At 44.4% G+C, this 24,338-nt stretch overlaps 1 protein-coding gene across 1 annotated transcript in view; it reads left to right on the top strand.

The window, feature by feature from the left end:
* Positions 1-3,986: 3,986 nt before the first annotated feature.
* Positions 3,987-24,338, top strand: part of LOC311111829 (adenylate cyclase type 2-like) — a 72,546-nt gene continuing 52,194 nt past the window's right edge. The window contains exon 1 of the mRNA XM_084154699.1: positions 3,987-4,090. The gene's annotated coding sequence lies outside the window, so the exon portion shown is untranslated. The remainder of the gene's footprint in view (positions 4,091-24,338) is intronic.

A 24,338-nucleotide genomic window follows, 5' to 3' on the forward strand; every position in this document is an offset into this window, starting at 1 on the left:
TACAGGATAAAACTGATTCAAGACAAATGTAGATGTGCACATTTGGCTGCTAAGCCGAGTAGTGGCAGGTTTGGGTTCCATTGCCAACATAAATCATCAGCATTCTATTTCTACTTGGCTGCTCTCTGTGTTTGACAGGCTTCTTTCCTAATTGTACCCCATTCCCTTTATAGTGCACTACTTTCACTGAATAGGGTGCCATTTGGGATGCACTAACAGTGTTAGCAGTTGGCCTTAGTCAGGTAACGCGCACACACAGCCCTATAGATTACTGGCTGGCTGGGGACAAATCACTCATTCATACACACAGCTCTATACCACAACAGCAACAGTTTAGATGCTCACTCAGACTCATGGAAACAAAGTCAGAGGACATAATGATTTCAGCAAAATTCTACACATGAAATATGTCAAAGATCCATAGGTGTGGGAGGTAGTAATCTTGTAATTTACCCATTACGAAATAATTTGTATTTGTTCATGTATTTATTTGTCTATTAATTATATGAATTATATAGTACTATACACGTTATATGTATTAACACTAAAGCCCATATTCTTGTATCCTCTATTTGGATGGGACAAGTGGGGATATTGGGGAAGTATAATTGGTCAGGTACAGAACCAATGTTGCTGTTCACTTCCCTTTTTTCTTTCAGTGATGAGTGACCAAGTTACTTCGGAAACCATTTTGAGTCATAAGTGACATTTAGTTTTAATATGTGGCTGGACTACTTTAAAAGGGAGCTGAGTTTTTGGTTGGTTTTATGTTTTTCTGGTAATGTGTCAACAACCCCTTGCTGCAGTGTCTGGTATGTCAACCACTGATTTCAGTTCCACAACTAACCTGTAGATGGTGGCATTACTCGACTCCTTTTTCACAGAACTGGTACCAGCATACTGCATTTGGACCTTTTCTTCAGCGTCATACATTTTAGTCATTTAGTAGACGCTCTTATCCAGAGCGACTTACAGTTAGTGAGTGCATAGATTTTTCATACTGGCCCCCCGTAGGAATCGAACCCACAACCCTGGCGTTGCAATCAGTGCATTCATAAAGTATTCAGACACCTTTACTTTTTCCACATTTTATGTTACAGCCTTATTATAAAATGGATTCCGTTTTTTTGCCCCTCAATCTACACACAATACCCCATCATGACAAAGCAAAAACAGGTTTACAAATCTTTGCAAATTAAAAAAATAAATAAAACTGACATCACATTTCCATAAGTATTCAGACCCTTTACTCAGTACTTTGTTGAAGCACCTTTGGCAGCGATTACAGCCTCAGGTCTTCTTGGGTATGATGCTACAAGCTTAGCACACCTGTATTTGGGGAGTGTCTTTCCATTCTTCTCTGTAGAGCCTCTTAAGCTCTGTCATGTTGGACGGGGAGTGTCGCTGCACAGCTATTTTCCGGTCTCTCCAGAGATATTAGATCGGGCTCTGGCTGGGCCACACAAGGACATTCTGAGACTTGTCCCGAAGCCACTCCTGCGTTGTCTTGGCTGTGTGCTTAAGGTCGTTGTCCTGTTGGAAGGTGAACCTCTTCCCCAGTGAGGTCCTGAGCGCTCTGGAGCAGGTTTTCATCAAGGATCTCTGTTCTTTGCTCTGTTCCTCTTTCCCTCGATCCTGACTAGTCTCCCAGTCCCTGCCGCTGAAAAACATCCCCACAGCATGATGCTGCCACCACCACGCTTCACCATGGGAAGGGTGCCAGGTTTCCTCCAGACTTGACGCTTGGCATTCAGGCCAAAGAGTTGACTCTTGGTTTCATCAAACCAGATCTTGTTTCTCATGCTCAGAGTACTTTAGGTGCCTTTTGGCAAACTCCCACGCGGGCTGTCGTGTGCCTTTTACTGAGGAGTGGCTTCCGTCTAGGCACGTTACCATAAAGGCCTGATTAGGGGAGTGCTGCAGAGATGGTTGTCCTTCTGGAAGGTTCTCTCATCTCCACAGAGGAACTCTAGAGCTCTGTCAGAGTGACCATCGGGTTCTTGGTCACCTCCCTGACCAAGGCACTTCTCCCCCGATTGCTCAGTTTGGCCAGGCGGCCAGCTCGAGGAAGAGTCTTGGTGGTTCCAAACTTCTTCCATTTAAGAATGATGGAGGCCACTGTCTTCTTGGGGACCTTCAATGCTACAGACTTTTTTTGGAACCCTTCCCCAGATCTGTGCCTCGGACAATTCCTTTGACCTCATGGCTTGATTTTTGCTCTGACATGCACTGTCAACTGTGGGACCTTATATAGACAGGTGTGTGCCTTTCCAAATCATGTCCAATCAATTGAATTTACCACAGGTGGACTCCAATCAAGTTGTAGAAACAGCTCAAGGATGATCAATGGAAACAGGATGCACCTGAGCTCAATTTCGAGACTCATAGCAAAGGGTCTGACTACTTATGTAAATAAGGTATTTCTGTATTTTATTTTTAATAGATTTGCAAAAATGTCTAAACCTGTTTTTGCTTTGTCATTATGGGGTATAGTGTGTAGATTGATGAGGGAAAATTTAATTTAATCAATTTTAGAATAAGGCTGTAACGTAACAAAATGTGGAAAAAGTCCAGGGGTCTGAATACTTGTACTGTATGTGCACTAGATAGATCAGTGTTTCCCAACCCTGGTCCTCGAGGACCCCCAACAGTACAGCGTTTCGTTGTAGCCCTTGACAAACACACCTCATTCAACTCATTGAGGGCTTGATGATTAGTTAACAAGTTGAATCAGGTGTGCTTGTCCAGGGTTCCAATAAAAATGTGTACTGTTGGGGGTACTGGAGGACCAGGGTTGGGGAACACTGAGATCGATGATCCACTGACTGTAATTTCATTTATACACATAGGAAAGTCTAATTTTAGTTACAATTACTATTTTAGCAAATATGTTAGACTACATATTTTGACGTTTTAGATAGCTGGTTAAAAAATATTGTCCTCCAAGTACAGTTTCGACCTAAATACAGTATATATGTGCTAGTCTGTGTATTTGATTTGACACTGAGGGAACACAAGTCAGGGAACACTGAATGAGTCATCTGTGCCATCACAATCTGTAATCATATCTTCTCACTGCAAGTATTTCAACAAAACTTTATTGACTCATCCAAATTGTAGTTTCTACAGCTATTCAAATCCATGAAATAAAATCCACAGTACAATAATTAAAACTCCTGGTGAATATCCTTTAAGGTATATTGCTGCTCCCTGGTGCTTTATTCCTGCACCCCTAACAGGTAAGTAACACCTCCATTAGTAGGCAAGTTTGCAAAACCACTGGGGGAACAGACCATTTTTTGTTGTTGACTTAAACCAATATCAATCAAATGTATTTATAAAGCCCTTTTTACATCAGCAGATGTCACAAAGTGCTATACAGAAACCCAGCCTAAAACCCCAAACAGCAAGCAATGCAGATGTAGAAGCACGGGAAACCTAGGAAGAAACATGGAGAGGAACCAGGCTCTGAGGGGTGGCCAGTCCCCTTCTGGCTGTGCGGGGTGGAGATTTTAACAGTACATGGCCATTAAAGCCAGATTTTTCTCCAAGATGTTCAAACGTTCATAGATGACCAGCAGGGTCAAAAAATAATCACAGTGGTTGTAGAGGTTGCAACAGGTCAGTACATCAAGAGTAAAACTTGGCTTTTCATAGTCGGGCATTTAGAGGTTGAAATAGCAGGTGAGAGAGTTGAAAACAGTAGGTCTGGGAGAAGGTAGCACGTCTGGTGAACAGGTCAGGGTTCCATAGCCGCAGGCAGAAGAGTTAAACCAATAGATGTAAAGACAATCATGCAAGCAACACCAAAACCGCTATAACTATCTTCTGTTCACTCTTCATGTGGGTGTGAGGACACCGTACGCTACTTGATTAACATATTTTCCGCATTCAAAAGCAAGCCCTCAAGAGCGCGCCCAGAATGCGCACCAGGACTCCGAGATCATTTCACTCGTGGTGAAATTACAACTAAGCTTGCCTTGCCTTTCAGAGTGGAGAAGAGAAGAATTCGTCCACCACGAAGTCGTCTCTATAATACGTTCATTCTACTTTTAGAGACTACTGGTATACGTTTGCATAAAAAAAACAGGTAAGACTCATTCTTAATTTGGGTTTGCGCAAGTGTTTATACGATGTAAACTACTGAGAGGAATTTTCCCTTTGTGGTAGGCTGCCCCAGTGTAAAAAGTTGTCACATCATTTTCTGAGCATAAATTTAGGTTGCGCATTTCGAAGTCTATTCTTTTGGATGTTGTCTATCCGTGTTACAATGTTGGGTTTTAATGTAGCCTACAAATCCCACCACATATTTTTTTCTGAACAAAACCCGGAGGCTCACCTTCGCTTTACATTAGTACTTAGTAGAGAGGTAGTACATTGTGGGAGGCAACCAGTCTGTCTTGCGCAGGACTGCCCAATTCCGGGCCTGGGGGGCCGAAACACTTCAGGTTTTCATCCTCCTAACCAGGGACTCATTCAGAACTGGGACACCAGGTGAGGGCAATTAACTACAAGGTAGAAACAAAAACCAGAAGTGTTTAGGCCCTGAATTGGGTAGACCTGGTCTAGAGAGCAGAGACTAGTAGAAAAGCGCATCCCTTTTGAAGAGAGTAGAATCAACTTTACCTTGTCCACTTTTTAAGTGGGGACCTACCTTTTGTATTATAGCGCCTTATAATAAATATTTGTTTAAGTACACCTAATAATCTATTCAACCTAAAATCAGTTTTGGATTTGCACAATTGTAGCCTATATAATAATAATAATAATAATAATAATAATGATAGGCATATTTATCAAAATATAGAGGACCAGATCTGTAGTGTCTGTGACTATGTGTCCATCTAAAAACGGTCCCATTGATTAGTAAATTATAAAGGCTATGTTTTTACAAATATGCAGCAGTATCTCTTTTAAGAATATGATTTGAAGGGTTTATCCCCTGATATTTACCCTTAGCCTTTCAGCTCATCAGGTTTCCTTTGTTTCTCAGTGGCCTGCCCATGGGAGATCAGCAGGATGAATCTTCCCCTTATTCCCTACAAAAACAGGAAACCTGAAAGCCTCCAGTGTATTTCGTCACATCATAATACAATATTATGTTACACTTAGAAATACAGTGAGTGGTGTGCATTGATTTGCCCATATATGGTCCCAAAATCTGAGAGTTTTACTGTATTTGACTCATAAAATGTTTAAATTGTTGGAAGAATGAAAAAGAACATCTGAGGTTCTCCCTCTTATTAGGCTACCAAGAAGTGTAATCAAGAGATTGAGCGGTGTTTATTTTTCTGGAAAAGAGCCTAGCTTAAAAAATACAATTTACTGGGGGTATAAGTGGGGCATTTCCTAACCCAAGTTTCTAGACCGAGTTTGTATCTCAGTCTAGCGGTACAACACTATCCCACCGTGTGATGCGTTTACCGACCTGTGCCTGTTTGGCAACGCTTTTCCCACGTCTGTGGGTATATCCGTGGTCGGTGGATAGTTCTGATTCTGCGAACAGTGCCCAGGAAATAATTAAATCAAATTGTTAGATGCTACCATCCCATCCTCCAAAGCAAAACCAAATATGGATTCCATGTTGTTCTTGCTTTGCACGTTCAGTCTGTGTTTCACACTTGTTTGTCCTAGCTAATCAGCCTTGCAATATGGGTACCATGTTCGGTCTAGAAACTGGGCTAGGCATCTCTTTGTTTGTGCTCCGGTTTGAGCTCTGATGAACTGTCATTGTAGCAGACAGACCAGGAATGAACCCAGAGCAGATCAAATAGTCTGGTCTACAAGAGCTTTCGATTTGTGAGGAATGGATAATGGCTTGACCTTCAAAGTGGTGCTTTCACAGGTAAAGAGCAAAATGTGTGTTTACCTGTTATATAAAATCTTAAAGAACAATATACTGTACAGGTATGGACAACATGGATGCTGCTATCATCATGAAATAAATGCAAACCTGATTTGGTAAACAATAAGTAGCGCTGACATGTTATCTTTTTTTCCATGCAATTCATTTGGAAAAAACAATCATGTCTATGCATGAAGGTGGATTTAAACAGGCTTATGCAAGTTACAGTGAATGTGACAAATAAGACGGCAATATCTTGTCTCATCCTTTGCTGCACAGCTGTGTGTAACAGCTGGCCACTGCAGACTGTAGTGCCTTCAATTTGGGTCAGAATGGGGGCATTGGCACAACCCCAACAGAACCATCCTTAATCCAGATAATTTCCCTTGTGTGGTGAATTGCATATAATATATAACTGCTTGTAGCCTAGTAAGCCCAAGGTATTGATGCCATTTCAGTGTCTCTTATGTCAGACAGCTCACTCTGCGCTAGCAAAGAAGAGCCATCTGCATATAGATGTCACCAGTGCATACATTGGGCTTTGTATATGCTATGTGTATCATTTGGCTGATTTCATCACTAATCCATTGTCAGTTTGACTCACATTGAGGCAGGGGCTTGCTGCTCATGGTTAGTGAGTCACTGTTATGTCAGTGTTTAGTGTCCTCGTAGTAGAGAACAGTTAGATCGGTCTAAACAGTGAGAGGTGTTTTAACATTTCCCATTGATATTGTAATTATCTATCGTGTTCTCTCCGTAATGTGATGTCTACTGCGCCGCGGTAGTTATGGAAAAGCGGGTACTTTGATAGATTTCAGTTTGATGAGTTGGGAGGGAGCAGAGCATAGCAGGCCTCCCTACATTCACTGAGGAACAAGTCTACACTGGCTGGATGATGCCCGGTTCTCCAGCCTCATTGAACGTTTTGTGTTGAATCTCTAATCATTGTTTTGCCTGAGTTGTTTTTCCTACATCATGGGGTGTTTGTCCTGTATGGCTGTCTGTCTGACCCTGTTTGTTTGCGTGTCAGACTATATTGCAGGCAAATATTCTGATTTGTCAGCAATTATTAACTTCCCTAAAATCGCTAACTTTTAGGGGCCTGATTAAAGGGGAAAAAATATATTGAAGAGTTTGTAGCTGTTGATTCCACTGGATCGGAGGAAGAATTATATTCAATTGGTTCATGGAACCTACAGTATGGGAGAAGAAGACACGATAAGGGACATGCTGTATGCAGCGCCATGTTGAATTCAACATGTTTCCAATTGGTGGTAAAGACAGTGAAGATATACAGGCAGCTACAACAGGAAGTAAAAGTGTCTGTTTGCAGGTCTCTTGAGAACGGGGGTCGCCACAATCTGTCAGAGCCACCCCCTGTGTAGTGAAACACACTCACACACTCTCCCCTACTAGCTCTCCTGTGTGGAAGACTGGTGCCACTCCTCCACCTCCTGGAACCCCTGAGAGTTTCAAATGCTCTATTTGCTCCAGTGCTCCCTCTGCTTACGTAGATTAGTGTTTCACAGAGTATTAAGGAATTTACTTTGTGTTCCAATTGATAAAATAATGAAACTTCAGCCTCAGAGCAGATACTGGTATGATGATTTGGCCGGCCCCGACCTGATCTGCTCTCTTATCGCTGTGTGTTGGGAGGGGCCCTGACAGACCTACCTCTCCCTAGTGCTAAAGACTTCCTTCCTCTTTCTCCTGGGGAAGAATTTGTGCCCCCCTGCCAACTCCCCCTAGCTGGAGCACTGCTGAAGCAGACAGTCAGACACAGACCGACACACACACACACAATTGATTGTGATATCTCTTTTTCCACACCTTGTCCTCCGTCTCACTATGCCCATCTCCTTCGATCGGCCTCTCTCTCTCTCTCTCTCCCCCCATACCCTCGGCCTCTCTCTCTCTCTCTCTCTCTCTCCCCCCATACCCTCGGCCTCTCTCTCTCTCTCTCTCCCCCCATACCCTCGGCCTCTCTCTCTCTCTCTCTCTCTCTCCTCATCCCCTCGGCCTCTCTCTCGCTCTCTCTCTCGCTCTCTCTCTCGCTCTCTCTCTCGCTCTCTCTCTCGCTCTCTCTCTCGCTCTCTCTCGCTCTCTCTCTCGCTCTCTCTCTCGCTCTCTCTCTCGCTCTCTCTCTCTCTCTCCTCATCCCCTCTGCCTCTCTCTCTCTCTCTCTCTCTCTCCCCCATCCCCTCGGCCTCTCTCTCTCTCTCTCCCCCATCCCCTCGGCCTCTCTCTCTCTCTCCCCCCATCCCCTCGGCCTCACTCTCTCTCCCCCCCCCTCCCCTCCTCCCCCTCTCTTGGTTGACATGAGGATGCTTCAGTGTGGACAGTGTGCTAATCCCTGGGAACACACAATGAGGACTAATCTGACTCATTAACTCTGACTGCAGGGCCTCCAGCCAAGGCCCTCTACTAATCCTGCTGCACCACAACCACCCACCCATCATGATCATACTGTACACATGAAACACAGACTGACAGAATGTTATGCACTCTCAGTGAGATGGACTAAAAACAATGGGTTTATTCGTTCAAAACAAAGTTTCTAGTTGAGTAATGACATGTATGTAGCAGACGTTGTTTTGGTAGAGGATTTATTCCTCAATGTTATGTCTGGTGGTAAGAAATTATTTAGGAGGGGGTTGGATGTAGGCTATAACTTACGCATTTAGCATTCCATTGCTGTTGAATGCTCTAACGCAGAACATGTTTGATCTATTTACAGTGTGCCACTTGGCAAGTCCTGTTCTTCATACCTGTTAGCTGCAACATACCTGTGAGGTCAAAGGAGCGTTGGGTGGACATGACCTTATAGGTGAAGTCCCCCTGTTGTCACTCCCAGGATATCCGTCTCTATTGTGTCCTGTAAGCGTAGGAAGTTTACCCCCTAAAAAAGCAGGGCATGAGGACAGCATTATTGGGAGCAAGGTTCCTCCGAAGCAGCTAAAGGATAAGAGACCATTGGATATGATCATCTACATACTAACCGTAGGCTGTTCTTAACTCCTCTGTTATAAAAGGCCCAACTTGACAATCAACCTTTGTCTCAGACATGCACTAATGTAATGTATGCTGTGGGAGGGTTGACTTTGATTTAATGGAAACAATCACATTACCTGTAGGTCACAACACGTCACTGTTGACATGTTGAAGTTCTATTATGTACAGGAAGTGTTATTTGTTTTATTTAGATATAAACGTATTCCCATTATATTCAAATGAGTCCAACCAACAATAATACTGTATATTATGTAAACATTTTAGCAGATGCTCTTATCCAGAACGACTTACAGTAAGTAGTTAGTGCGTACATTTGTTTGTACTGGTCCCCCGTGGGAATCGAACCCACAACCCTGGCTTTGCAAGCGCCATGCTCTACCAACTGAGCCACATGGGACCCATTGCAAACATTTGTTTAATAATTTTATCATTACTGGCATACTGTGAGCTGGCACACTGACTAGAATACAGCTCATTGCTTAGCCAGGACACAACAGATAGTGGGCCGTCTGTCTGACTCAGCCTGCCATGATCACAGCTGTTGTTGCAGACTGAGCCTCTAGTCTGCTACTCTATAATGATTCAAGTCTTACTACCTCTATTCCTCAGTCAGCTACTCTACAGTCTGACACTCGTATTACGGCCCAGAACACCTGCAGTCAGCAGAGTTTGGTTCAGACTATGCGTGTTGTGTGCTGCCTTTTGTGAGGTGTGCCACTACCTACCCAGCATGTGCCTTAGTAGCCAGGCTGGCTGGCAGGCAGGCAGGCAGGCAGTCTTTACACCTCATTTACATGATGATTACCAGACCACTGTTGGCAGATTAGAGAATTACTGGATGTGATTGTTGCAACATAGGAGGGAAACTAGATGGAAGGTTTGACCTCCTTCCACTATTCCCAGCACATGCTTTGGTTGTACAGTACAGAGGTTAAGGTAGCTAAATTTGGTTGTCACATGATTTTTGGCTGTGACTCCAGTAATTAACTTGGATAATTGTTGATGAGTGCACAAATCACCACCAAACCCAAATCAAACAGGCTAATTTCCCCCTTGTCAATCTCTTGAGATGTGAACAAAAGAGACCTCAGTACAGACCTTAGGACTAACCTCTAACCAGATGGCCTGGCTAATTGCCTGGATCCATCCGAGAAGTCTGTATATAAGGAGTTGCTGAGTGTTATGATCCTGATCATACTAGATGTAATGAAGGAATGCCAGGCACTGGCCTTAATATCTCTGACTCTCTGGATTTCCCTGAATGTCATCTCTGTTCTCTCACACTCAATGTCATCACATGCTGATGGACAAGTCTATCTGAGGGAGCTGTGACTCATTAGTTTACCTCATGACAGACTTGTCATGTGGTCTTTTTAACTGTCAGAAATGGTTCAACTTTCTGAGTCTGTCAATAATATTGAGTTAGATTTTCTCAAAAGGCCGTCGGCAGTACACTGAACAAAAATATAAACGCAACATGTAAAGTGCTGGTCCCATGTTTCATGAGCTGAAATAAAATACATTTTCCATGCGCACAAAAAGCGTATTTCTCTCAAATGTTGTGCACAAATTTGTTTACATCCTTGTTAGTGAGCATTTTAGCTTTTGTTTAGATAATCCATCCACCTGACAGGTGTGGCATATCAAGAAGCTGATTAAACAGCATGATCATTTCACAGGTGCACCTTGGCTAGGGACAATAAAAGGCCACTCTAAAATGTGCAGTTTTGCAACACAATGCCACAGATGTGTCAAGTTTTGAGGGAGCATGCAATAGGCATGCTGACTGCAGGAATGTCCACCAGAGATGTTTCCAGAGAATTTAATGTTAATTTCTCTACCATAAGCTGCCTCCAACATCGTTTTAGAGAATTTGGCAGTACGTCCAACCGGCCTCACAACCGCAGACCACGTGTAACCATGCCAGCCCAGGAGGACCTCCACATTCGTCTTCTTCACCTGCAGGATCGTCGGGGGGGGGGGGGGGGGGGGGGCGGTATTTTGTCTGTAATAAAGCCCTTTTGTGCGGAACAACTCATTCTGATTAGCTGGGCCTGGCTCCCTAGTGAGTGGGCCTGGCTCCCAAGTGGGTGGGCCTATGTGAAATCCATAGATTAGGGCCTAATGAATTTATTTCAATTGACTGATTTCCTTAAATGAACTGTAACTGAAATTGTTGCGTTTTATAGTTCAGTATAGATAAAAGAGTTAAAATTCCCCCGAAGCAGACCCATAGTCTGAGGATGTGCTTTCTTTTCAATGCTTTCAAACAAAATATTAGTTTGCATGTGCCAGGTTTTCTTTTCCAATAGGCTTTAGATTCAAATTCAGATAAATGTTTTACCAAAAATATCAAATCAAAGTTTATTTGTCGCATACACAAATTTGCAGATGCTATCGCACGTGCAGCAAAATGCTTGTTTTTAGCTCCAAGATGTTTGGATGTCAAAGTGTGTAGCATTGCAATATGCAGTATAGCAGCTGTTACAGATTTCATCCAGCTAGTATTAACCTGAGCCTCTGTGAGCACCGGCAGTCTCTTTTGAAGAGCTGAGGAGACTCCCACTCAGTGAGACTGTCTTGGGGGCGTATAGGCCTATTTGAATCCTATAGACTAAGAACCATATTTTTTGTCATTTAGCAGACGCTCTTATCCAGAGCGACTTACATTATCTTTTTATTTTTCATACTGGCCCCCCGTGGGAATCGAACCCACAACCCTGGCGTTGCAAACGCCATGCTCTACCAACTGAGCTACATCCCTGCCAGCCATTCCCTCCCCTACCCTGGGCCAATTGTGCGGCGTCCCATGGGTCTCCCGGTCGCGGCCGGATACGACAGAGCCTGGATTCGAACCAGGATCTCTAGTGGCACAGCTAGCACTGCAATGCAGTGCCTTAGACCACTGCACCACTCGGGAGTCCAAGTGCGTTTTGAAAAAAAAATTATAGACTTGATTAATCATTATAAAAAGTATGGCAAGGAAGTATGAAATCAAAAACTTGCAAGCATAATTGATAGGTGTGACTACACAATCTTTCAATAATGAGACTCTTGATGAAGTATACACATTCCAAAAAAGATACATATTTGACCATATCATAATTTTTGTGGTTCTTCGTTGCAAGGGTTCATTTGTTTCTCCCGTTTGAAGTGGATGGGTGTTATCGTGAGATGGTGCTTAGAGTTCTCCATCCCATCAGTGGAGAAAGAGCTCTTCTCATTATTGTCCAGTTAATTGTTCAATTTCCAGGAAACCACTGGAAGCCCTTGTGAAACCACTCATCAGAATCCACCATAATGCAGCTGGGCGATTAAAACATTCCAACACGAACACACACACACACACTCACCCACTCCCTAAATGGTGGGATGGATAAAAGTCCACAGTGTGCTTGTGTTTGCAATTAGCTACAAATACTTCTAGATATGCTCTAGAGATGACAACTATATGCATGTGTGTACAAGTTGTCTGAGTCAATGTGTGTGTATACACTGTATGCGTGTTTCTGCCTAGCGTGTGATTGTGCGTGTGGGTGGGTGTGTGTCTCTGTGTGTGGGTGTTATTCTCTTTTTCAATCTTTGTATTTTTTTGCCGCCTTTATGCTTGTGGCTCAAGGACGTTGTGTTATGCCTATGACAGCGCCCCAACTGGATAAGTGCCATTGATGATGCCTAGCCTTTCACAGCTCACCTAGCTACAATATTTTAGCTGAAAGCAGGGTGTCCTTTTTATCAAAGACAATGCCATTTGGGGACTAGTCAGAGGCGGTATTTTGAGTTCGAACAAATAAGTACGAATAAGTGGGGTGACTTCATCGCCATTACTGTCCCATTGGAACAGAGGGTTAGAGGGTGCGGTCCTTGGTTTGGTGAGTGTTTATCTGAATACTTTGCTAATATGGAAGTGCAATGCGTTGCTAATGTAAAAGACGCAAGCTCTCATTGTTACGAAGTGAGTCTAACGATGCAATATTATGTCTTACAGGTTGTGTAGTGGACCTGGACTGTAATGTATTATTGTTGTTATTGTACGGATGTACTGTATGCTCTCTCTCGAATGTGTGTTGCTTGTGTGCCACAGCGAGGTTTGCAGTAGCTGGAGGGACGGTTGCAGACTGGAAACGTGTTCAACAGACCCTCATTGTGCTCGGTTAGTTAATGACTGATTTTTCATGATTGGGTCTCTGTTTGAAGAGAGGTTGTTGAGGACCTGTCTGGCTGAATAGTGAGGAACACACTGACCCTAAGCTGGAGGAGGCAGGAAGGGATGCAGGGATCGGATGGACTTTGGCTGGTCTATTGATTTGAGAAGACCACACCACAGTGAGCGACTGGATGCTTTTGTGTTTTGCCTTGCGAGCAACTGGATCTTCTAGGTGTGGGGCAGCGGCCACATACCATCCTTTTGTCATGCTGTCAGTCACACAAGGACCAGGGCTGTCATCAATTGTATGTGATGCACTGGCCTCTACCTGACAGTGGAGAGACTAGAAGAGTCTTGGTTTCAGGTGAGGTCCGAGGTGGATTGGAACGTCTACATGAAATACCTAGTTGGTTTGATGAGTAATGTATGTTCTGTCTTCCAGCTCAGGGTTTCCCAAACTCTGTCCTGGGGCCCACCCTGGGTGCACGTTTTGTTTTTTTCTCTAGCACTACACAGCTGACTCAAATAATCAAAGCCTGATGATGAGTTGGTTATTTTAATCAGCTGTGTAGTGCTAGGGCAAAATCCAAAACGTGCACCCAGGGTGGGCCCCAGGACAGAGTTAGGGAAATCCTGTTACAGCTGACAAAGCACAACCTTTAAACTGATGTTATGAACTTTCATAGCAACAATGATTAGCTATAGAAATGGCCTTGCTATTTTGATGAAAGAATCCCCTGGCCTATGGTCGATCCCCTTTTCAATGTATGAGTGTTGTAGGTTCCTTGACCCTTTGGAGTCCCAAGCTTATTGTAACTTACTTAAGCTAGACCCATGTTCTGTCCTCTAGTCTAGCTGACAAAGTACAACCTTTAAACTGAAGTTAGAGACCAACAGAGTAAAAAGGATGAGCAATAAAAATGGCCTTGATATTTTTCTCAATGTATGAGAACAATGTAAGATTCTTTGACCTTTTGGAGTCCCAAGCGTATTGTAACCTTCTGGTGTTCTAAGCCTAGTGTAACATAGTTAACCTTGGTGGGCTGAACTGAAAATGACATGGTCCTTGTTGCTCTGGTAATGACATCAATCATTGCTTTCACTGACATCATTTGTCAAAGACTGAGGCTGACTGACTGTTGCAGCTGTTGAAGCTTCCCTTTATGAAGATGTTCTTGCCCTGTTGTCAGGGAAATGAAACACGGTTGTCAAGGAAATGAGACTGTGTGTGGTTGACTACGGTGTAAGGTTCGCCTTGGCAAGACTTTATTTTGATGCAAAAGTAGACCCACATGCTTGGATGCAGTGTGCAAAAGCCATCAGAATTCATTTGGAGATCCATTTTTCCCATTGTTATCTGATTATGCATGTGAATTTGTGGCTTTTTTGACATTTCCACTCTGTAATACAATTAACCATCTCTCTGTTGTTTTTTTGCTTCTGAATGCAAGAATAAGTGGGGTTAATCAGTTCCCTAAATGTGCTTTGTGTGTGACTGTGAGAAAAAGAGAGAGCGAATGAGAGACAGAGAAAGGGGGGAAAAAGAGGCTTTGTTGCAAATTAAGTTTGCTCAACCTTGGTTGCCTTGATGCTGTTGTCTGGGTTTCTATGTTCTTATATTAGAGGCATTTAAATGCTGTCAGAACCACTGCCAGGTAATCCACAGGTGGTTGAGAAAGGGAGAGAGCGAGGGGGAGAGATGCATGTTATTACAACTCATACAGTATGTACATACCTCAATCTTTCCATGACATCACTCCTACTGTAGGCATGGTTTTCATTCCAAACAAGCCCTACTTATGAGAGGTGATAAAATTAGGAAGAGGACTAAAACAACTGTATTGAGGGTAATGTATGCTACTGCTCTGGTGTGTAAATGAATGCCATGAGAAGGATAACACCCGTTTCTAAAAAGGAGAAACTGCTAAATGGCACAGAACCCTCCAAATTAAAATCTGAATTTTGAAGCCAGTTCCACTGCTTTTTTCATTCTTCCCCTCTAATCAGGCACCGGGACACCAGGTGGGTGCAATTAATTATCAAGTAGAAGAGAGAACCAGCAGGCTCCGTACCTCGTAGGGTAAGATTTGAATACTCCAGGCATAGAATAATGGCTTTTTGTGTGCCATTTTCAAGTCGGCATCCTGTTTTTAATTAGACAGATCTGTGAAGCGAAAGAGTAAGTGAGCATATGTTTGTTTTTGTAGTTATCTAACACCAGCCGGTAAGTGAACCAGTGAAGGTTCTGGACAATGGAGCTGTGTAATCCTGTGAAAGGAGGAAATTCCTGTGGCGTTCAGGCTGACCAAACCTCCATCTGAGACTTGGCTGCTTTTAAAGTGAGCTCGGTTGCTCATTGATATACTATTGCCTATTTCCTGGAAAGATGTTTCATTGGGACACTCCATTGTGTCCTCCTCCCAGAGTGCAAAGAACCTTGGCGTGACCCTGGACAATACCCTGTCGTTCTCCGCTAACATCAAAGCGGTGACCCGATCCTGCAGGTTCATGCTCTACAACATTAGCAGAGTACGACCCTACCTTACACAGAAAGCAGCACAGGTCCTAATCCAGGCACTTGTCATCTCCCGTCTGGATTACTGCAACTCGCTGTTGGCTGGGCTCCCTGCCTGTGCCATTAAACCCCTTCAACTTATCCAGAACACTGCAGCCCGTCTGGTGTTCAACCTTCCCAAGTTCTCTCATGTCACCCCGCTCCTCCGCACACTCCACTGGCTTCCAGTTGAGGCTTGCATCTACTACAAGACCATGGTGCTTGCCTACGGAGCTGTGAGGGGAACGGCACCTCCTTACCTTCAGGCTCTGATCAGACCCTACACCCAAACGAGGGCACTACGTTCATCCACCTCTGGCCTGCTAGCTCCCCTACCTCTACGGAAGCACAGTTCCCGCTCAGCCCAGTCAAAGCTATTCGCTGCTCTGGCACCCCAATGGTGGAACAAGTTCCCCCACGACGCCAGGACAGTGGAGTCACTGACCACCTTCCGGAGACACTTGAAACCCTACCTCTTTAAGGAATACCTGGAATAGTATAAAGTAATCCTTCTTCCCCCACCCCCAATAAAAATACATAATAAGTTGAATGCACCAATTTGTAAGTCGCTCTGGATAAGAGCGTCTGCTAAATGATATAAATGTATCTTATCCTCTAGTGCAGGACTGCCCAACCCTGTTCCTGGAGAGCTACCGTCCTGTAGGTTTCTGCTCCAACCCTAATCTAGCACAATTGATTCTAATAATTAGCAGGTTAATAAGATGAATCAGGTTAGTAACACCTGGGGTTGGAGCAAAAACCTACAGGAGGGTAGCTCTCCAGGAACAGGGATGGGCAGTCCTGCTCTAGTGATTTAACAGCACCCAGTCAAGGTCATACCACTGAAATTAGTCATTACCGTGTTGATATGGGATACTACTAGAAGTAACACTTGGAGTGTACACTTCACACTTGTATGATTTTGGCTGAGAAACACTGAGGAAGGGCATCTGGCAATGACTGGTGTTGAGGCGGAGGAGTATGCTCGTGCCACCTCCATTCTCCAGCCCCACCACGGTCCTCAGTACACCAGACACACCCAGCTATAGGGAGTAGCCTCTCCTTTAGCTCAACTCTCTACCGCATTAGGAAACTCTCCACCAGGAAGGGTGCTGGTCGCTTCAGACATTCCTGACTGTGTGGTTTCTAGACTGAGTCCTTTTCGGTCACATTCCTTGGTACATGGTGGTGAATACAGGAGGAGCTTTAAAAAAAAAAAAAAACTGTAACCCTAGCTCTGCACATATGGGCTGCCCGCTGGCCCAGACAAGGGGTGCATTGAGAGCTGTGCGAGACTCCGTGGCGACAGGAGATATAAAGTAGTGTAAGGCTCAAGACCTGCGAGGAAATCTGGATATATTTATGTAGATACGAAACTCCATCCTAGCATCCGGATGTTCAGTGATAATTCACTGGCAGGCACAACGAAGGACACAGATGCAGACAAAAGAGGCTGTGCCCTAATCAACAATGATGACAGGACTCGTGCACATTGGGGATGGGGAGGAAAGGGGGATGCATTAGGCATTAGTCTTCTCCCGGCTCCATCCACATCCACTCCAGTGGTCCTCAGAGGAGGCATTCAGGGTAATGAGAGCTCCCTGTGGTCCCTGTGGTCACTGAGCTGCTCCTGCGTCACTCCTGCTGTCTGGTTGGTTGTTCTCCACAGCACAGCTGTAATTGAGAGCTTAACAGTGTGCGCTCTCTGCTACACTTAAGGCACATACAAAGTTGCCCTCTCCAACGTCGTCTTTTGGAGCTATTGTCATCAGCGGGAGATCACAATTACAGTAACTGGGTGAGGCTGATTCTGGTCCACCATTTCACAATTTCTCTAAGTAATCCACTCATCCCCACAGTAGCTATGAGAGCCTAGGCTAAAGCCTCATCGGGGTGAGACTGGGAGACTGGGAGCCCTTGAGTGTTGACATGGATCCTCTTTGGGCGCTGTCATCTGTCCACCCCTGCTCCCTTAGCCCTGCTCTCTAGCCCAGCCCTCTGGCCCTGTCTGGAGGGTGTGTGTTGGAATAGACTCTCTGGTCTGGTCCTCAATGGCTGGGACTAGAGAACTGGAGTTGGGCCAAACAGCTGCTGCTAGCTTTGAGTGTTCTGGCTCTCTGGCAGACAGGGTGACCGACGATCACACCCTGCTGTCAAATCCCCTCCACACACGACACACCCACGTCACATCGTTTTTAAAGTCTCCCATGCTGCATACACACATAAGCTGCCATTTACACACTCCTTTCAAACACACGCACATACACACACAAATCAATGCACTGACATGTTTGGCATCAACTGGAAGTAACTATTCTAAGCACTGCCTCAAGCCCTCACGGTATGCTCAGAATGAACACTGCTTTTTCCGATAGTGTTCTGATTTACTACACCGCATAGGTACTCCTCCATTGTAAAATAAAATATTTTGGAAGCTATAGAAATGCATTTATTAATGTCTACAGACACATTTAATGCATAACATTGAATTAAGTGAACTGAACATGACAATTTAAAATAAAAACATATTCCTTAAAATATATATTTTTAGGGGTACCAATGTTATTGACCCCACTACAACAAAGAAATGCTTAAAAATGTAATGTTGGCCTTGAGAATTACTGTAGAATTCCATTAATTCCTATGGAGGACTACTCCTTCTGGGGAGTGCCAATGTGGTGGCCGGAGGCCTCAAAGTCTCTCATTGGCCATTTACGTAGCATCCACAGTCCAGGATTTCTATACATCATTGGTTCAAATACTATTTAGGGTATTTCAATTACTTTCAAATACATTTCAAAGTAAGTATTGGAATATGTTTTTTCCTTTGAAAATATAAGTAGTTGAATATTGGCATGTATTTGAAAATACTAAAATACACAGACAAGTGTATTTTCAAATACAAATATTTAAATGCACTATGCAGAAATTGCTCCGCCATTTCCTGGTTGCTAAAATTCTAATAGCCTAATTTCAGTTTCAGACAAAACAAGCAGTCATTGTGTAGTGTATCATTGTACCATCTAATCCGCTGTGAAATATATTTTCCATAACCAAAAATATTGTATTTTCAGCTGTTTGAAGCTGTTGTTCAAAACCGAAAGTAAAAGACGCAAAAACTAAACTTAAGAACGGGGAGTATAGAAATAGTGCACATAGAACAGATCTACCGCTTCTTAGACTTACTTTCAATGAGAATGAAAGATCTGTAACTCTCATTCCTATGGGAATTTGGCCGGGTCGCCCAAAAAGTTACATATTGTAGCTTTAAACCCTGGACTGTTTGGTCCTAGGGTAATATGAAATAATGTATTTGGAGTATTTGAAAATAGTTTCAAATAGTAGGCTATTTATAGGCCTACTTCAAACAGAAGTGTTTGAATCGCTCAAAAATACTCAAATACACAGAAAATAAATATTTCAAATGCACATTTATTTGAACCCAGGTCTGCCTGGTGATAAAAAAAAATAAATAAATCCTAGCGCTTTTCAAGCACCGAAAGACGCTTGTACGATAAGCCCACCTCTTCTCACGACAAGGCACCATTTAACTGATGTGAACTGTCTGTATATGTAAAGCCCCAGAACGAGGACAGATGTGGCCACCAGACCCACCCACAGGCAGCGTCTGCCTGACCCAGAGCCCAAAGACCCTCAGCTGCTGCTGCTCTGGAGGAATTACTGGAGGATTACATTTTTTGATTTGTGGTGAAGCTGTAATCCACTAGCCTGGCTAAACCAGACTGAAAACTACAGCGGCTGAGTGTAGCGGCGTCATAGACTTAGGAATTGGAATACTATAGTAATTTAATAGGATCTCAATGAGCGGCGTTCTGTCTGTTTTAACCAGGCTAGTAGGTCTAATCCACATGCCGTCTCTATTAGAGACTAAACCTCAGGACCGTCTGTGGAGAGGCTGTGGGGTGGCGGGGCAATGAGAATATGAGCTGTGTGTGTGGAACCTTTTCAAATGATGGGCCTTGTGCACTAGTACTAGGAATTAAATAGTATGGTGGGATGGATGAAGTCAGTCTGTGCACAGACTCACAGGGGGAATTTATATCCTCTGATCTAAAAGCTTTAGTCTATTGTTACAGTAATGAACTGCTGCATCTGAACATTAGATTGGTCAGTCTTTACTGATTTGATATTAGTGCGGCTCAATGGATGCTTTGTGGTAACGGTTTGTGGGTGTGTTACCAAGTGTTGCAATAGTAATCAAGGGCTCTTCAATTATTGCGTAACAAACCCTTTGTTAATGTGATAAAGAAATCACATCTGTGAAAGACTGGCTGGCCTTAATTTGATATTGATTACAAACGATCTCACCACCCTGTTCTACAAACACTATATCTAGGAGAGAGGTTATTTAAAGAAATATAAATGGCCGCGGAAAGATGTGAATTTTTCTCCCCGCGCTGCTGACGGCTATTTTGGTTCACTCATACAGGAGTAATAAATACTTTGGTGAGATTATTAATTTTTTCAATACATTTTTTATTTAATCCTGGTTAATCTGGGTGCTGCCTCAGCACCCCTACTTCCTGCGGCTATGGCCGTTTTATTTCCAGCTGTGGGTTTTAGTAGAGCTGGGCAATATGGACAAAAATCCATATCCCGATACATTTACTGAATTATCACGATAACGGTAAATTAAACGATACGTTTATATTCATGTGCACCACAGTTAGTTTTTTTATATTACTTTTTTATATGAGTAGTTATTGAAACTACTACTACTTTTAATGTATCTATCAATTGTCCCATTAACAATCACCCATATTAGGAAACTTATTTCATTTAAAACCTCACTGTTTCTCTAGAAGGGCCCTATAGGTTATTTATCATAATCAACTAAATCAGCCAAATGCCCACGATAAGTGGTCGGTATCGATAATGTTCGGTTTATTGTACCAGCTCTAGGTTTTAGGTCAGCCTAAACTTAGTGTTAGTATGGTTTCAGTTTCCATGCACAGTAGGTTATGTTTAATTGTCCCAGAAGAGCATTTTTGTTCAATGCAACACTAAACATCATAGTTGGTCATAAACACAAAAAACATTCCAGTATTCTAGGACCGGAGTATAGTCATATATTATGAGCCTGGCTTCATGTTCAGGAGAGAGGAGATATAGGCCTAGACGTTACCCACACAATCAAAGTGCTGCTGCTATAGTATGCAGTGGACTCCTATATGCTTATGGAAAGTCCCGCTTGCCCAGTTTGCAGCTGTGTAAAAATAGTCTATACAGTAGAAAGCACATACTGTATGCATAATATTGATGTCAGGTATTTTCGTTCATGTACTCTTAGTTCAGTTGTGACTGGTTCACTAACTGACTGACTCATATGAGTCATTGGAACATTTACAACAACCAGGTTATGACTGCTCAGTGTTCAAAACATGGACCAGATGGCAACTCCCTTAACTGTATGGCACTATGGAAAATTACCCTCATTAAGCCTAGCTGGTGCTGAAGCTGGTGTCTCCCTACCTCCCTACAATACCTCAGTAGCAGAGGTCAACACTGTCTAGATGTCAAATCTACTTAAGTGATAATGCCAGAGAAGCCGGTGTTGTTGCAAACCGTGCCAATATATCCTCTAAAAACCGGCTTCGAGGCCATTATCACTTTTATACAAGGGTTACCAACATAATCAAATAATGATTGACTTATTTTCATAAACGTTATTTTGATGAATTTATTAATACTATTTATTTATTCATACAATGTTTGTCGGTTCAGTTGCCAGAGACGCAAGCCAGTCGTTAAGTCTTTTTGTTCTAAATGTTCCGTTGCCATGATGGCTGGCAACGTTCTTGTCGCTTGCTAGCTAGTCAACTTTGGCTAACACAGTCACGTCAAACAGTGCAGCCAGAATAGAGTAGCTGCATTTGCGTTTGTTTAAGCTGTTTTCTAGTGTTTTTTTTGGGGGGGATACATCCATAACAATGAGCTAATGATGTGCGATTTCGCCTGGCATAGAACATTTGCTCTGTTGCCAGGCCACTGTTCAGAAGAGATAGCCAACAACACAGCTAACACAATCACTTCAAACTGAAGCTGGAATGACACCAAACTAGCTGCATTTCGTGTTTTTCTATTGACATTTCTTTGTATATATCCATAAAAACTATGCTGATTCATGATTTCGACTGGCTGAGAAAAGCTGCCTGTCTGTCTCGTCCCGACTCCTGACACGTTCATTACCATAGGACAGCTGGAGATTGTTTTTACATTTACATTTTAGTCATTTAGCAGACGCTCTTATCCAGAGCGACTTACAGGAGCAATTAGGGTTAAGTGCCTTGCTCAAGGGCACATTAACGTCATTTAGCAGACGCTCTTAGCCAGAGCGACTCACAAATTGGTGCGTTCACCCTATAGCCAGTGGGATAACCACTTTACAATTTGGGGGGGGGGGGGTTAGAAGGATTACTTTATCCTATCCCAGGTATTCCTTAAAGAGGTGGGGTTTCAAATGTCTCCGGAAGGTGGTGAGTGACTCCGCTGTCCTGGCGTCGTGAGGGAGCTTGTTCCACCATTGGGGTGCCAGAGCAGCGAACAGTTTTGACTGGGCTGAGCGGGAGCTATGCTTCCGCAGAGGAAGGGGAGCCAGCAGGCCAGAGGTGGATGAACGCAATGCCCTCGTTTGGGTGTAGGGACTGATCAGAGCCTGAAGGTACAGAGGTGCCGTTCCCCTCACTGCTCCATAGGCAAGCACCATGGTCTTGTAGCGGATGCGAGCTTCAACTGGAAGCCAGTGGAGTGTGCGGAGGAGGGGGGTGACGTGAGAGAACTTGGGAAGGTTGAACACCAGACGGGCTGCGGCATTCTGGATGAGTTGTAGGGGTTTAATGGCGCAGGCAGGGAGGCCAGCCAACAGCGAGTTGCAGTAGTCCAGACGGGAGATGACAAGTGCCTGGATTAGGACCTGTGCCGCTTCCTGTGTAAGGCAGGGTCGTACTCTCCGAATGTTGTAGAGCATGAACCTGCAGGAGCGGGTCACCGCCTTGATGTTGGCGGAGAACGACAGGGTGTTGTCCAGGGTCACGCCTAGGCTCTTCGCACTCTGGGAGGAGGACACAGCGGAGTTGTCAACCGTGATGGCGAGATCATGGAACGGGCAGTCCTTCCCCGGGAGGAAGAGCAGCTCCGTCTTGCCAGGGTTCAGCTTGAGGTGGTGATCCGTCATCCATACTGATATGTCTGCCAGACATGCAGAGATGCGATTCGCCACCTGGTTATCAGAAGGGGGAAAGGAGAAGATTAGTTGTGTATCGTCAGCGTAGCAATGATAGGAAAGGCCATGTGAGGATATGACAGAGCCAAGTGACTTGGTGTATAGGGAGAAAAGGAGAGGGCCTAGAACTGAGCCCTGGGGGACACCAGTGGTGAGAGCACGTGGTGCGGAGACAGCTTCTCGCCACGCCACTTGGTAGGAGCGACCGGTCAGGTAGGACGCAATCCAGGAGTGAGCCGCGCCGGAGATGCCCAGCTCGGAGAGGGTGGAGAGGAGGATCTGATGGTTCACAGTATCAAAGGCAGCAGACAGGTCTAGAAGGACAAGAGCAGAGGAGAGAGAGTTAGCTTTAGCAGTGCGGAGAGTCTCCGTGACACAGAGAAGAGCAGTCTCAGTTGAATGACCAGTCCTGAAACCTGATTGGTTTGGATCAAGAAGGTCATTCTGAGAGAGATAGCAAGAGAGTTGGCTAAAGACGGCACGCTCAATAGTTTTGGAAAGAAAAGAAAGAAGGGATACTGGTCTGTAGTTGTTGACATCAGTGGGGTCGAGTGTTGGTTTTTTGAGAAGGGGAGCAACTCTCGCTCTCTTGAAGACGGAAGGGACATGGCCAGCGGTCAAGGATGAGTTGATCAGCGAGGTGAGGTAGGGGAGAAGGTCACCGGAGATGGTCTGGAGAAGGGAGGAGGGGATGGGGTCAAGCGGGCAGGTTGTTGGGCGGCCTGCAGTCACAAGTCGCAGGATTTTATCTGGAGAGAGAGGGGAGAAAGAAGTCAAAGCATAGGGTAGGGCAGTGTGAGCAGGACCAGCAGTGTCATTAGACTTAACAAACGAGGATCGGATGTCGTCAACCTTCTTTTCAAAGTGGTTGACGAAGTCATCCACAGAGAGAGAGGGGGGGGGGGGAGGATTCAGGAGGGAGGAAAATGTGGCAAAGAGCTTCCTAGGGTTAGAGGCAGATGCTTGGAATTTAGAGTGGTAGAAGGTGGCCTTAGCAGCAGAAACAGATGAAGAAAATGTAGAGAGGAGGGAGTGAAAAGATGCCAGGTCGGCAGGGAGTTTAGTTTTCTTCCATTTCCGCTCCGCTGCCCGGAGCTCTGTTCTGTGAGCTCGCAATGAGTCATCAAGCCACGGAGCTGGAGGGGAGGACCGAGCCGGCCGGGAGGATAGGGGACACAGAGAGTCAAAGGATGCAGAAAGGGAGGAGAGGAGGGTTGAGGAGGCAGAATCAGGAGATTGGAGGGAGAAGGATTGAGCAGAGGGAAGAGATGATAGGATGGAAGAGGAGAGAGTAGTGGGAGAGAGAGAGCGAAGGTTGCGGCGGCGCATTACCATCTGTGTAGGGGCAGAGTGAGTAGTGTGGGAGGAGAGCGAGAGAGAAAAGGAAACAAAGTAGTGGTCGGAGACATGGAGGGGAGTTGCAGTGAGATTAGTAGAGGAGCAGCATCTAGTGAAGATGAGGTCAAGCGTATTGCCTGCCTTGTGAGTAGGGGGGGACGGTGAGAGGGTGAGGTGAAAAGAGGAGAGGAGTGGAAAG

Source organism: Coregonus lavaretus, assembly GCF_964263955.1.
Source record: "Coregonus lavaretus genome assembly, chromosome: 37".
In the NCBI taxonomy this organism is placed as follows: Eukaryota; Metazoa; Chordata; class Actinopteri; order Salmoniformes; family Salmonidae; genus Coregonus; species Coregonus lavaretus.